The sequence below is a fragment of the Echinops telfairi genome, unplaced genomic scaffold, assembly GCF_000313985.2.
Source record: "Echinops telfairi isolate 266 unplaced genomic scaffold, ASM31398v2 ScPeMD7_2573;HRSCAF=3158, whole genome shotgun sequence".
Classification (NCBI taxonomy): domain Eukaryota; kingdom Metazoa; phylum Chordata; class Mammalia; order Afrosoricida; family Tenrecidae; genus Echinops; species Echinops telfairi.
The window spans coordinates 8,067,947-8,080,179 of record NW_022106471.1 but is presented as its reverse complement, the minus strand read 5'-3'; the positions used below and the strand labels follow the sequence as shown (position 1 = coordinate 8,080,179).

Here is a 12,233-nt window from a genome sequence, read left to right as displayed (position 1 = left end):
TCTGACTCACAGTGATCCTGTAGGACAGAGAACTGCCCCACAGGTTTCTAGGGCTGTCCCTCTTTATTATGGAAGGAGATTGCCACTGCTGTCTCCACAGAGCGAGTGGTGGATGGAACAGTCAACCTTTCAGATGTCAGTCAAGTGCTTACCACAGAGATTACTTTCTAATCCCATGCGCCCCCATCCCAATGAAAAGAAAATCTATCGAAATTTAACTGAGGATAAACATCAATATATAAATCCTCTAATAGAAGCATGTGTGTGTGCACATTCAAAGGTTTAAACAAAGCCCCAGACCTCTAGGCTTAGTATCATGGTGATCAATGAATTATCTCTGATTCAGATTGTTTTCTGCCAATTTTACTTCATGGTGCGGTTTTTCCATATGACAATTCTTCTTTATAAGTTGAGCCGTGATGACTCAAGGTACCTACATGCTATGAGGAGCTTTCCATTTAAGGGGTGGGAGGAGAATATGAGGGGGCCCACTGAATCATTAACAGCCTACTCAGTTCTGAAACCCAGCAAATTCTTTTTGGAAGCCATTTTAAAGATAGCTTTAGGTACAAATTCTGGCTAACACCTTAAAAGGCTGCTCTTTAAAGAGCTGAACTATTTGCGAATAAATTCTGACACACTGTTTCTAAAAAGACAAAAACAAAAAGCTTTAGCAAAATGTAATTTTCTTTACTGTATGAGTCAGTGAAGAATTAAGGAAAAAAAAATGTATGGAACCAGGTGAAGTTACAGATCTGCTCTATATTGGCCAGTTTCAGAACCCCTTCACAGCTTTTACAGTGAACTGATAGGACTAGCTTAGAAAGTGACTCATCTTTTTAAGTGAAATTTACAATAATACAGTAAGCAAATTTTAAAAGCTTTCTGATATATGAAAGCCTGCCTATAGGGTTATGGTTTCTGATTAGAAGCAAGGATGGCTTTACAATGCACATTTTTTGCATCTTCTTTTCCCTATGAATGATAACCTTAAGTAGTTGTGTAATCTTACAGTACTGGACTTTGCTGGTCAATTGAAAGTATTAACAGGTGGTAGAATTCTATCTCCCACATGCAGGTATAATTAAACTCAGGCTTCATTACTAGCCAATGCACCTTATCCACCACCACCACCCCTCAGTCAGTGCAGGGTTGCATGATGCTATGTTACTGAACTGGTTTCTGCGGCTTTCAAATGGAAGAAGGGCCTGGCAATCTACTCTCCAATATCAGCCAATAGCAATCTTATGGATCACAATGATCTGATGCCTAAATGACTGGGGGTGGGAGGGCACAGGACGGGGCAGTGTTTTGTTCCATGAGGTCACTAGGAGTCAGGGCCAACTCGATTGTAGCTAACATCAGTGAGAAACAATTCAAAGAAACATCCGTAACATTAACTGTAGTCTAAAAAACTGTAGTCTAAAAACAAAAAAAGAAAATCAGCTTTAGTGCTTCTAGTACATGCAGCTCATTAAATCTGGCAGAAGCCCAGAGGAACATGAAGTACTGGGGATAGTATCTGCCAAGAACTAAGAATACAGTACTAAGGTTTTGAAGAACCAACAAAGCACCTCAAATGTTTTTCACTTATTGTTAATAATGAAATTAAGTGTGCCTTCTAAAGATTGAGCCAACTGATGGGCTGAGCACGACAAATGGTAGATGGTAGCATGTGCCAACTAGCAAAAAATCAGAGTTGATCTCTTCATAATCCACTGCTAAAGAAAGAAGATTTTACAAACTTCTTTGCCACCTTAATGATCTTTTTAATCCTTTCCCTTCTTGACTGTCAAAAAGAAGCTCAACAAAAGTTCAAATGACAGTTCCCCCAATTACCGCTTGTGATTATAGAGTTATAGGCCCCAACTGCTTGATGTTTCTAGAGAAGATAACCACCAGCATCAAGAGCTAAAAACAGCTTTTGAAATTTTATTAGGCTGTTAATTCTACTATTAAACTTTGCTAGTTAGGTATAAATTCTGGAAGCAGGATTCTCATGAGGCGCTCAAATAAAAGAGTCAATTATAGTTTCCTATATTTCCATCCCCGGAAGGGAACTGCCCCACAGGGTTTCCGAGGGAGCTCTGGTGGCAGAGTGGGATAAGCACTGAGCTGCTAACCACAAGGTCAGAGGTTTAAACCCTCTACCTGCTCCACCAGAGAGATGAGGCTGTCTACTCCTGTAAAGATTTAAAGTCTTAGAAACTCAAAGGGACATTATTACTCTGACCTTACAAGGTTGCTGAGTTGGAACTGACTTGATGGCAATGAGTTTGTTTTTGTTTTACAGGGTTTCCAAGGCTGTAATATTTACAGAAGTAGAATGCCACGCTAGGGTCCTACCTCCAACCCTTTCACTGTCCTTAACGACATGCTACCAGGGCTCCTTCTCCTACATTACTCAGTTCCAAAAGTACTGCATTCTTGAAAGAAAAGATAATCAAATAGTCACCTCTTAATGGCTGCTTGACGGAACACACCATCTGCACCAGAGAAAACACACACACACACACACACACACGCACACGCACGCACGCACGCGCGCAGACAGGGTCAATGGAGATCGTAGATAATGCACAAGCAGAAAAAAGGAGGTGGTACCCTTGCCATCTACATGTTTCTTGTTTAAGGCCATTGATTCATGATGAGTTCGCGTTATAAGGATAGACATGGCAGGCAACCGTTGTGTACTTGGGTGCAACTAGGTTAACAGAGGACCATAAAGAACTCACTCACTGCCTTTGAGTCAATTCTGACTCATGGCTACCGTATAGAACAGGGCAGAACTGTCCCTGTGAGCTTCTGAGACTGTACCTCTATAGAAGTATAAAAGCCCGTCTTTCTCCCAAAGTGATTTCAAATTGCAGGACTTGCAGACCAAAGCCCAACTCATAACCACTATGTCACCAAACAAACTCAATGCCATTGAGTCAATGCTGACTCAGAGCTGCCCTATAAGTCAGGGAAGAACTGTTCCTGTAAGTTCCCAGACGGTAACTGTTGACAGGAGTAGAAATCCCAGTCTTTCTCCCATGGGGCTGCTGGTGGTTTTCAACTTTTGACCAAGCAGATTGCAGCCTGATGTGTAAGCACCACACAATCAGAGCTCCCTGTCTTTCTCCCGAGGAGCAGTTGGTGGTTTCGAACTGTCAACCTTCCAGATCACAGCCCAACATGTAACCACCACACCTATAGGGTTCCTTTCAACTATGCCACTAACACTAAGCCTCCATTAACAAAGAGCTAGTAGAAGATAATCCAAGTGTGAGAGGCAGAAACACGGAATTATGAACATCTTGTAAGGTGCAAGCTGAAAAAATTACTTGGTACCTGTTATTGCAACAGTATACAGAGTTTGAGCAACAAACCCGAACTTTCAATTGTTAATCACTTTAACTTAATTTCAAAAGTAAGTATAGTTTTTTTCATGGTTACAATATCTAAGTCAAAGTCCTTCATTCAAATTTACCAGCATCAAGTTGAATTTGAGTCATAGCAACTCCAGGACTGAGAAGAATTACAGCTTTGTGTTTCCAAGACTTAAATATTTACAGCAGCAGTTCTCAACCTATGGGTTGCGACCCCCCTTTGAGGGTTGAACGACCCTTTCACAGGGGTTGCCCAATTCATAACAGTCGTAAAATTACAGTGATGAAATAGCAATGAAAATAATTTTATGGTTGGGGAGTCACCATAACGAGGAACTGTATTAAAGGGTCGTGGCATTAGGAAGGTTGAGAACCACTGATTTACAGGATTAGCCAGCCTGACTTGCGTCTGGCAGAGCGGCTGCCAAGTTCAAACCACTGACCTCCTAGTGGCAGCTCATCGTGTAGCCCGCTATGGCCCCAGTGCTCCTTCTCAAGGTCCCTATGTGGTGAAAAGGTTTGTGTTCAACCACTAACCAGTGGTACCAGGGAAGAAAAGGCCTGATGATTAGCTTCCATTAAAGATTACAACCAAGAAAACCTGACTTTCTATCACACAGGATCAACATGAGTCGGAACAGACTTGATAGCCAGTAACAATATTTAAGTCAACATGCCACATAAGAGGCTCATCTTACAAAGCGCCTTTTCTTTAAATGGAAGCTACACTGTTTTACTCTTTGCTTAATTTATAAAACGTGATTCTTAGCAATTAAGTCACAGATTCTCATGTAGATCCAAGTCACAAATTATCCATGGCCATGTTTGCTACTTAAAAGAGCCAAATTTTCTTTGTTTCTCTAGCTCCTTCTCCTTTGTTCTCTTTCATGTCAGTCTTCTTGTATTTTGTTATTTATTCCACAAAAATGAAAAGGGAAAAAAGATTCATAATCTTATCACCAAGTCAACAGACTATTTCTAAAAGGAGCCATACTTATTACAGACTAGAAATGCAATTCAAGTCTTTCATGAAAAATGATTGCTGTTTTATAGATGAATCAAAGATAGGTTGTTCAAATGTTTCAGAGTTAATGTAAAGTCCAGGAATTAAACTTGGGTCTGTGCTCCATGCTAATGGCCTAATGTTTAAAGCATATTAAGCAATCCAGTCTAGCAGTTCAATCCTTATGGTATGCACAGTATGGGCAGTTACACGATGTTAATGTATCTCTTCAATCTTGAACGCAAGATACCAAAAGAGAGTGGAGAAAACAAAAAAACTCAGTGAATTAAAACAAACAAACAAGCCCCCAAGATTGCTAAATACTCACTGAAAAATGTTTAGTAATACAATTTTCCTTATCCCGTTATATAGTTTTATTCTTAATGGTCACTTGATAAAATATTGACTAGATAAAGAACATTTTCTTTATTCGCTATTATTAGCCGGGTAGAAGGCACTAAAGTAAGTTTTACAGTATGTAAAAATTATTCCTATAAAGAATGAGCTGATATATTGTTTAAAAAGACTTTCCCTATATATATATATTGCCCATAAGCAGAAGACAAAAATAAAACGGTCCACATTTATATTCCTCCCCTCCCCCCCTTTGGGGGTGGACTTTTAAAATATTTAGATGGGACTCAAATTTTCTATAATTTTAATGAAAAACTAATAAGATAAAAATTAGTATATTCTTGAAACAATATCTGAGAGAAAAAATTTTAATGAAAAACTAATAAGATAAAAATTAGTATATTCTTGAAACAATATCTGAGAGAAAAATAAAGCATAAATACAAGATGACTTGACATTTGGACTAAAGGTGTCCTGGTCTTTCTATTCCCCCAATGCACAACATTTCATTATATTGTATATACCATCTCTCCAATTCTGGATGCAAAACATAAATGAAACATATCTGCAATGATGGTTTTGATCAAGTATTAAGATATTTGCTTGATTTTGTGCTCTTTGTAATCTATCAGTATAGGAATAAACATCCAAATTCATGTTCACCCTTCCACACTAGTCATTCTGGAAGGTTCTGATGCCCCAACTGTCCAGAACATTATTAAAACACTTCCTCAGTCTATGGGTATATCGTGATTTTCAGAAATAGCTTGAAGTTATTCCCTAATTTCTTTTAATCAAAATCCTGAGTCATATCTGATTTTAAGAGAGAGATCATGTGGTGAGTATCCCCTCCCCCATTTCCTTAAAAAAAAACCCACAAACAACCAATGAATTATTTCCATGCATGGCTCTTAAACTGGCTTAAAAGGCCAAAAAAAAAAAAAGTTCAAAAAATCCATACAGTGAACCTGTGAGAGCCAGAAAGGATTGCTTTATTTTCTGGGTCCTGCAAGCCTTCCACCTTTGACAGGGTGCCATATTACTTCCCACTTTTCTATACTGCTAGTTTTAGTGGAAACAGATGATTTTCCTTCTGTGGTCAGTTTCAAGGTTTAGGTTATCCAAGGCTTGGTGTTCACAAACTGACTATCTCATTATCTGACATTCTGCATGTACAACAGTAATAAAATAAAAAGTCTATTTTGCACATTAACAATGTACATCTGGTAATAACAAACGCTGAAGTACACAACAAGATAACACTGGCTGAGACAGTTAAGACTGTGTGTCAAATTGGCTGGGCCATAGTTCTCAGTAGTTTGGCAGTTGTGTAATGATGTGATTTATCAGCGGAGTAATGATGTAGTCATCCTTCATTTTCGCTTAACGTTGATTTTCACAGAAGGCCCTGGTCTTTGCCTAATGATGTCCTTAAGGGAGGAGAGGGTATAATGGTATTGCTGTTGAGATAAGCACACAGCTTCTAGAATAATTGCTGTTAGTAGAATACTTATTCCAGTTAAGTGTGGAAATAAATATTCTTACTCTACAGCAAAGATGGCCCTACACAATCTGATCTTTTCTACCTTCCTCTTTCTGATTTTATTTCCTTTTACTCTCTCCTACTCACTCTAACCCAGCCACACTGGTGTTCTTGTAGTTTCTTGCATTCTAGCCATGCTCCTATCTCAGGGCCTTCTGCTCAGGATGGTTTGCTCCAAGATATATGTAAGATTTTCTCCCTCATCTTTTAAAGGTCCTTCTGACTACATTTTCCTAGCACCTCTTGTATCCCTCCTAGTCTCTTTACTGCGTTGTTTTCCTTTATACATGTGTGAGTTTATGTGCTTGCTGCTGCTGCTGGGTGTCTGAGTTGATTCCAATTCAGAGTGACTCCACAGGACAGAGCGGAGCTGCTCCACAGGGTTTCCAAGGCTGTAATCTTCATGAAAGCAGACTGCCACATCTTTCTCTTATGGAGAGGCTAGTGGCCTTGAACTGCTGACCTTTTAATTAGTAATGGAGTGCTTAAACAGAGTCAATAAGCTCCTGATCCTTGTTTTAGCCCTCAAAAAAAATTTTTTTAAGTATAATTCTATCTCCATGATAAATTACTGACTGAACTTCTCGTCAAGTATATTTAAACATTTACTAGCTTAGTTTGGATAATTTAGGGGGGGAAAATAAACTGCAGCCAAGAAAATAATTTGAAAGAAACGGCACAAGATGATGAGAAATTGGGGTACTACATGCTTTTAGAATTAGCAACATCCCAAGAGGTTCAATATATTAAAAAAAAAAAGCAAGATTCTTTGAAGAGGAAGTATATTACATATGTATTGAATTATAATTGTTTTAAATAAATACATGAATGTTTATGATTAACTGAGGAAGGAATGGTAAGTGTTAGGATTTTCCTCATATTTAGGCATCAGCAACATGTTTTAATTTTCTGTAAAAGTCTAAAGTATTACAGGGTGAGACTACCCAGAATGATTCTCCAAAATGAAGTTTAATGTGGCAAAAAAGGTGGGGGAAAAAAAGGAATCTAATTACCTTGTCTGAGACTCTGAAATCACAATCAGGTCTTTTTAGAATCACAATACATTTTTCTGAAATCATCTGACCACCTAAGCTTATTTCTGTAGGTAGTTCTGCTAATTAATAGGCTCCAATCAGACACTCATGGATTACATCTATAAAAAAAAAACCAAAAAAAAACCCCAAACAAATCATTTCTATTGAAAAGACAAAAACTTCACTGACATTTGCTCAAGAATTTTGGGCTTCCCCTTAATTACTTGTAAATTAATTTATCATCAATAACAAAAGCAGCAGCAGCCAGGTCCTGAGAAGTTACAGCATTCACTATCTGTCAGTCTATCTTATGGGAGAACCTGTGTGCTGCTGTGATACTGGAAGCTATGCCGCTGGCATATCAAATACCTGCGGGACAGCCATGGTACACAAGTTTCAGCTGAGCTTCTAGGGCAAGACAGACTAGGTCCAAAGGCCCAACAATACACTCCCAAAAGAAAAACTCCCCAGAAAAACTCTAAATGAATGACAACAGTATATTGTCCGAGAAAATGCTGAAGAGAGGAGTCCCTGTGTGACACACAGTAGTGGATTGAGGATCCCAATGACTGTGAAGATGGCTTAAGAGTGGGCAACAAGTTTCCTTTGGTTGTACATGAGATCACCATGAATCAGAGCCCACTCACCCAGAACTAACAACACATGTAGCATGCTAGGCAATTATTTTCAACCTCTGGGAGGAAAAAATATTTAAGGCAAAGATCTATTTAAGGGAACATGAAAAATGCTAATAGCAGAACTTAAAATCGTATCCAGATCTTTCAGTGACCAATCATTCTGGTCTTGAGGTCCCCACGCTAAGTCTAGGGAAATTTTTCTCCTCAGAAGTCAACTTCACAGAGAAAAACAATCAACGCCACCACCACCAGTGTTAAAAACAATGTCCAACAATCCAGACCCATGAAAGACTGACTTCTATTTACCTTTCCTGTGTGACATATTTAGAGGGATCCTGGAGAAGATGGCTGAAAGTCTACACAGAAAAGTGCTCGTGGAATGAATGCCATGTTTACAGACTTCAGCTAGAATCTTGTCCCTTACATTAAAAAAGGCTGCCAGCTACTGTACTTGTAACAAACATCTTCATCAGGTTTTTGATCACTCTACTTGTTTTCTTCCTTCCGCTGGTCTTAAATATGTTTTATCCACTCTCTTTAAGGCAGACTGCTTTTCTTTCCTTTTACAACAGCTTTTGGAACAGCCCAACTTTCACAAAGAAACTCCTATGACTACCTTCAGAGCCATATTATTTGTCATTTAAAAATCTTATTATACACAGTTAAATACATATGCAGTACAGTACTCCATCTACTTTCCTGATGCAATTAAAACTAGACTAGTTCTACATTGATGCACTGTGGTAAGGATATAACTCATTCTAAGTCTTTGGGCTTTAAAGTATCAACTACAGAACATCTGTCTAAAAAAATACCGTATTTACTCGCGTATAAGCCAACCTAAATATCAGCTGAGGGACCTAATTTTACCACAAAAACTGCGTTAAAAATGTGCCGAAAAAACTCAGCTTATACATGAATATATACAGTAACAGTTGTTCACAAAGCAGAAGTACCACAGTCCTTATCACCTGACCTTCTGGACAACCACAGCCAAGCATATTCTGAATTGACAGAACTCTTAACATGCAAGCGACATTATGACAACCTGAAAGGCAGCTGAACAAAGTCAAGTGGAAACATACTTATGCTTCCTCTTGAAATGTGTCTCAGCAGCACTTAGCAGTATCCCCACTGTACTTTTCAGTCATTTCCTTTAAGGCAGTGAGTGGTTCTGAACCTTCCTAATGCCGCGACCCTTTGAGACCCTTTAATACAAGTTCATGTTGTGGTGACCCCAACCACTAAATTATTTTTGTTGCTACCTCATCACTGTCATTTTGCTACTGTTATGAACTGTCATGTAAACCTCTGATATGCAGGATGTATTAGGCGAGCCCTGCGAAAGGGTCCTTCGACCCTCAGGTTGAGAACTGCTGCTTTAAGGGGTCCAAAAGAGAGAAGGAAACCTCCAAGGTGAGAACGCACACCAGTCAACCCTAAGTCCATCCAGTCTTTGGACTCCAGTCGCAAAGACACTGTGTAAATAGGAGCTTCCTTAAAGTACGAGTTTCTCTGGTAAATCTGGTCTGTGAACGCTGGAAAAAAAGAAAAGTTCAACATCACCCACAGTAAAATCACTTCACTGCTAATTTTAACGAGACCATGGGTCCCTCCATACCTTCCACCCCCCAAGTCTGCCACTAAGAAGCAATCTACAGTTCACATTTTTCTTTCAAGTCAATAAATACTACTCGTACATTATAGCACTTCTACCTCGCTAATAAAAACCTACATGAGTTTCCTCGTTAAAAGCTGCAAATTTATTAGATGAGACATCATACATCATAATCAGTTCACTACATGCAACTTTCCACACACATTTAACTGTTCTATTTTTCCAACTGGTGTTTTAATTTCAAGATCTCTCTCAGCTTACTAGAGAAAGGGAACAGGTTTGAGGCATGGGGAGAAATACCAACATAACAAATGCAGTTTCTTTTCTGATTGCCACCACCAGAGTCTACACTCTAGGGGTGGAGGGGAGGCAACTAGATAACGAAAAATAAAATAGAAGCAGCATTTAGGATAAATGAAAGGTACACCTTGCTACTACCATTCACATCATTTAGTCACCTCATGAAAAAAAACACACTAGTAAACACAATACTGGATTTTAATTTCTGGTTCCTTCCAGTTTTGTTCCAACACAAAACATACTTGTCCTCAGAGTTGAGTCTTTTATCCAGAACAGTTGTTGGGGAGAATAGAAAGTATGAGGAACTTATACGCTGTACTGGGCATAGTGGCTGTGTTGGGCAGCTAACTGAAAGGTGAGTCGTTGAACCCCAGGAAAAAGAAAGCTGCAGTCTGCTGGCAAACCTTACGGAAAGGTCTACTGTCCTAAAGGGTCTCTGTGTCTCAATCAACCGGGCAGCAGTGGGTTATGACTCCTTTCCCCTCGCTTTCTATCTGTACAATCATGATGCTGTTTTGAGAGATGTAAACCTGATCACATTTTTCTCTGTCAGGGATAAACAAAACCTATCACGAACCCAAACAGAAAAACTGAATCTTCACAATTAAAAAATCTAAACTCACATTACTGAGCAAACAAAAACAAATTCCACCAAGCCCAAAAGCTAACATTTCTTCTTAACTACAAAAGTAGTGAATCTGCAATGTGGGAAACAGGCAATGCCAGTTCGAAAACAAAAGATCAGCTGCCATAAAAACTAGCAACGTTTTGCAAAACAAGAAAAAGTAAACCTCCTTTGAACCTAAAACAAATAGAAGACCCTTTCATACACTTAGAGCTTCATTCAGTCAGAACCTGATCATACCATACATCTGGAACTATTTGCTAATAACCAATTTGATAACCAAACTGGGGGAAGGCTGTTGGTGCTGTTAAAACCCACATATTCCCATGATTAAAATCAGCTAAGTGGACATTTAAAAATAGCTCTCTTCCCCCATTACTGCTCTCTTGCCTCGACTTGCACATGCAAAAATTAAAGTAAATGGTGAGTTTCTGATTTACAATATTTTTCCGGCTCAGAGCTTGTTTCCGTAGGCCTGTGCGGTTTCAGGGTTGAAAACACTCTCAAGACAAAATATTGTTTGAACAACCTAACAATTACCCAGACTTCTTTTAGACTTCAGGTAAAATGAGCATCCTCAACTCCTCCACAGGGCATTGGAGAACGCGTTATTACTCATAAATGCTTTCAGGTCCTCGGACACTCGGCTCGGAAGATCAAGGGTATCCATCAATTAAAGGGCTCTTCCGGACCTCAGTTTACCCACTTATGGAAACTGGCTTATTAACTTGCTTCGCAAGGGGCCCCGGAGGTGTCATTAATTAGTGTTTGCAAAATGCCGAGATCCCGAGATGAAAGGCGACGCGAGAGCCACGTAGCGACGGGGACAACAATCCTAACAATAAAAAGAATGACTAACTTGGAAGTCTGCGTTATGTAAGGAAGGAGAGAGAAGTTCTCGGATCCGCACAAACAAAAGAAAAACCCACCGCCCTTTGTTTCCCTTTCATTTCTCTCTTCCTCCACGGAGCCGCCCGCGGCGGCGGCGCGTGGTCGGCCGGGCCCGGGAGCGCGAGGGGCGCCGGGGCTCGGAGTTGGCCGCCCCGCGGTGGGGGAGGGCGCGCCGGGCCCGCTCCGGACAAAGGCGCTTCCTTCGGCGCGGGCGCGGGATGCACGCGCCGCAAATTCGGCGCCCGGCCGCCTGCGAGCGCGGGGTCGCGCGGACCGGAGCCGGAGCCGGGCCGCCGCTGAGGAAGTTGCGCGCCCGCCTGCCTCGCACCCCTCGCCCGCCCCGCCGCGGTCCCTCCCGCGGCGGCTGCCGCCACACTCACCGGACAATTGCCGGAGGACGGAATCCCTGCACGGCCCCCGAGACCCTGAGGGAGCGGGGGAAGTGTGTGTGTCGTGGGCGCGAGGAGACAGCCTGGCGTTCCGCCGCCGCCTACCACGCCAGCCGGCCAAGCCCGGCGAGGGGAAGTTAACCGCGGAGCCTGGCGCTGAGGAGCCGCGGGCGGAGGAAGAGGCGCAGGGCCCGCTTTGTGGCGCGCTCCCGGAGAGCTCAAGACAAATCCAACCGCGAGGTAAGGCTGCTGCTGCTGCTGCTTGCTGCTGGCGGCGGCGGCGGCGGCGCCCCCCGACGGTACCGTCCGCCTCACACCGCCTCTGGGTCACTGACACACACTCGGTGGGAGGGGCGGGGACAAGTGGGAAGGCGGGGCTAGAGGGAGTGTCAGGGCAGGGCCACAGCGGTGGGCGGTCCGGAACCCCAGAGGCCTCTTGGGAGTTGTAGTTCTGGGACTGAGAAGAA

The 12,233-nt window shown here is 41.5% G+C and overlaps 1 protein-coding gene across 2 annotated transcripts in view; it reads right to left on the bottom strand.

Annotated features, from left to right (window-relative positions):
• PELI1 (pellino E3 ubiquitin protein ligase 1) overlaps positions 1-12,010 on the bottom strand; it is a 56,870-nt gene extending 44,860 nt beyond the window's left edge. Inside the window, exon 1 of one of the 2 annotated variants that reach the window (XM_004710183.2) lies at positions 11,758-12,010. The gene's annotated coding sequence lies outside the window, so the exon portion shown is untranslated. Of the gene's footprint in view, positions 1-11,026; positions 11,046-11,757 lie in introns of those variants that run through there. The other variant, XM_045294190.1, reaches the window with a different exon arrangement.
• Positions 12,011-12,233: the final 223 nt, after the last annotated feature.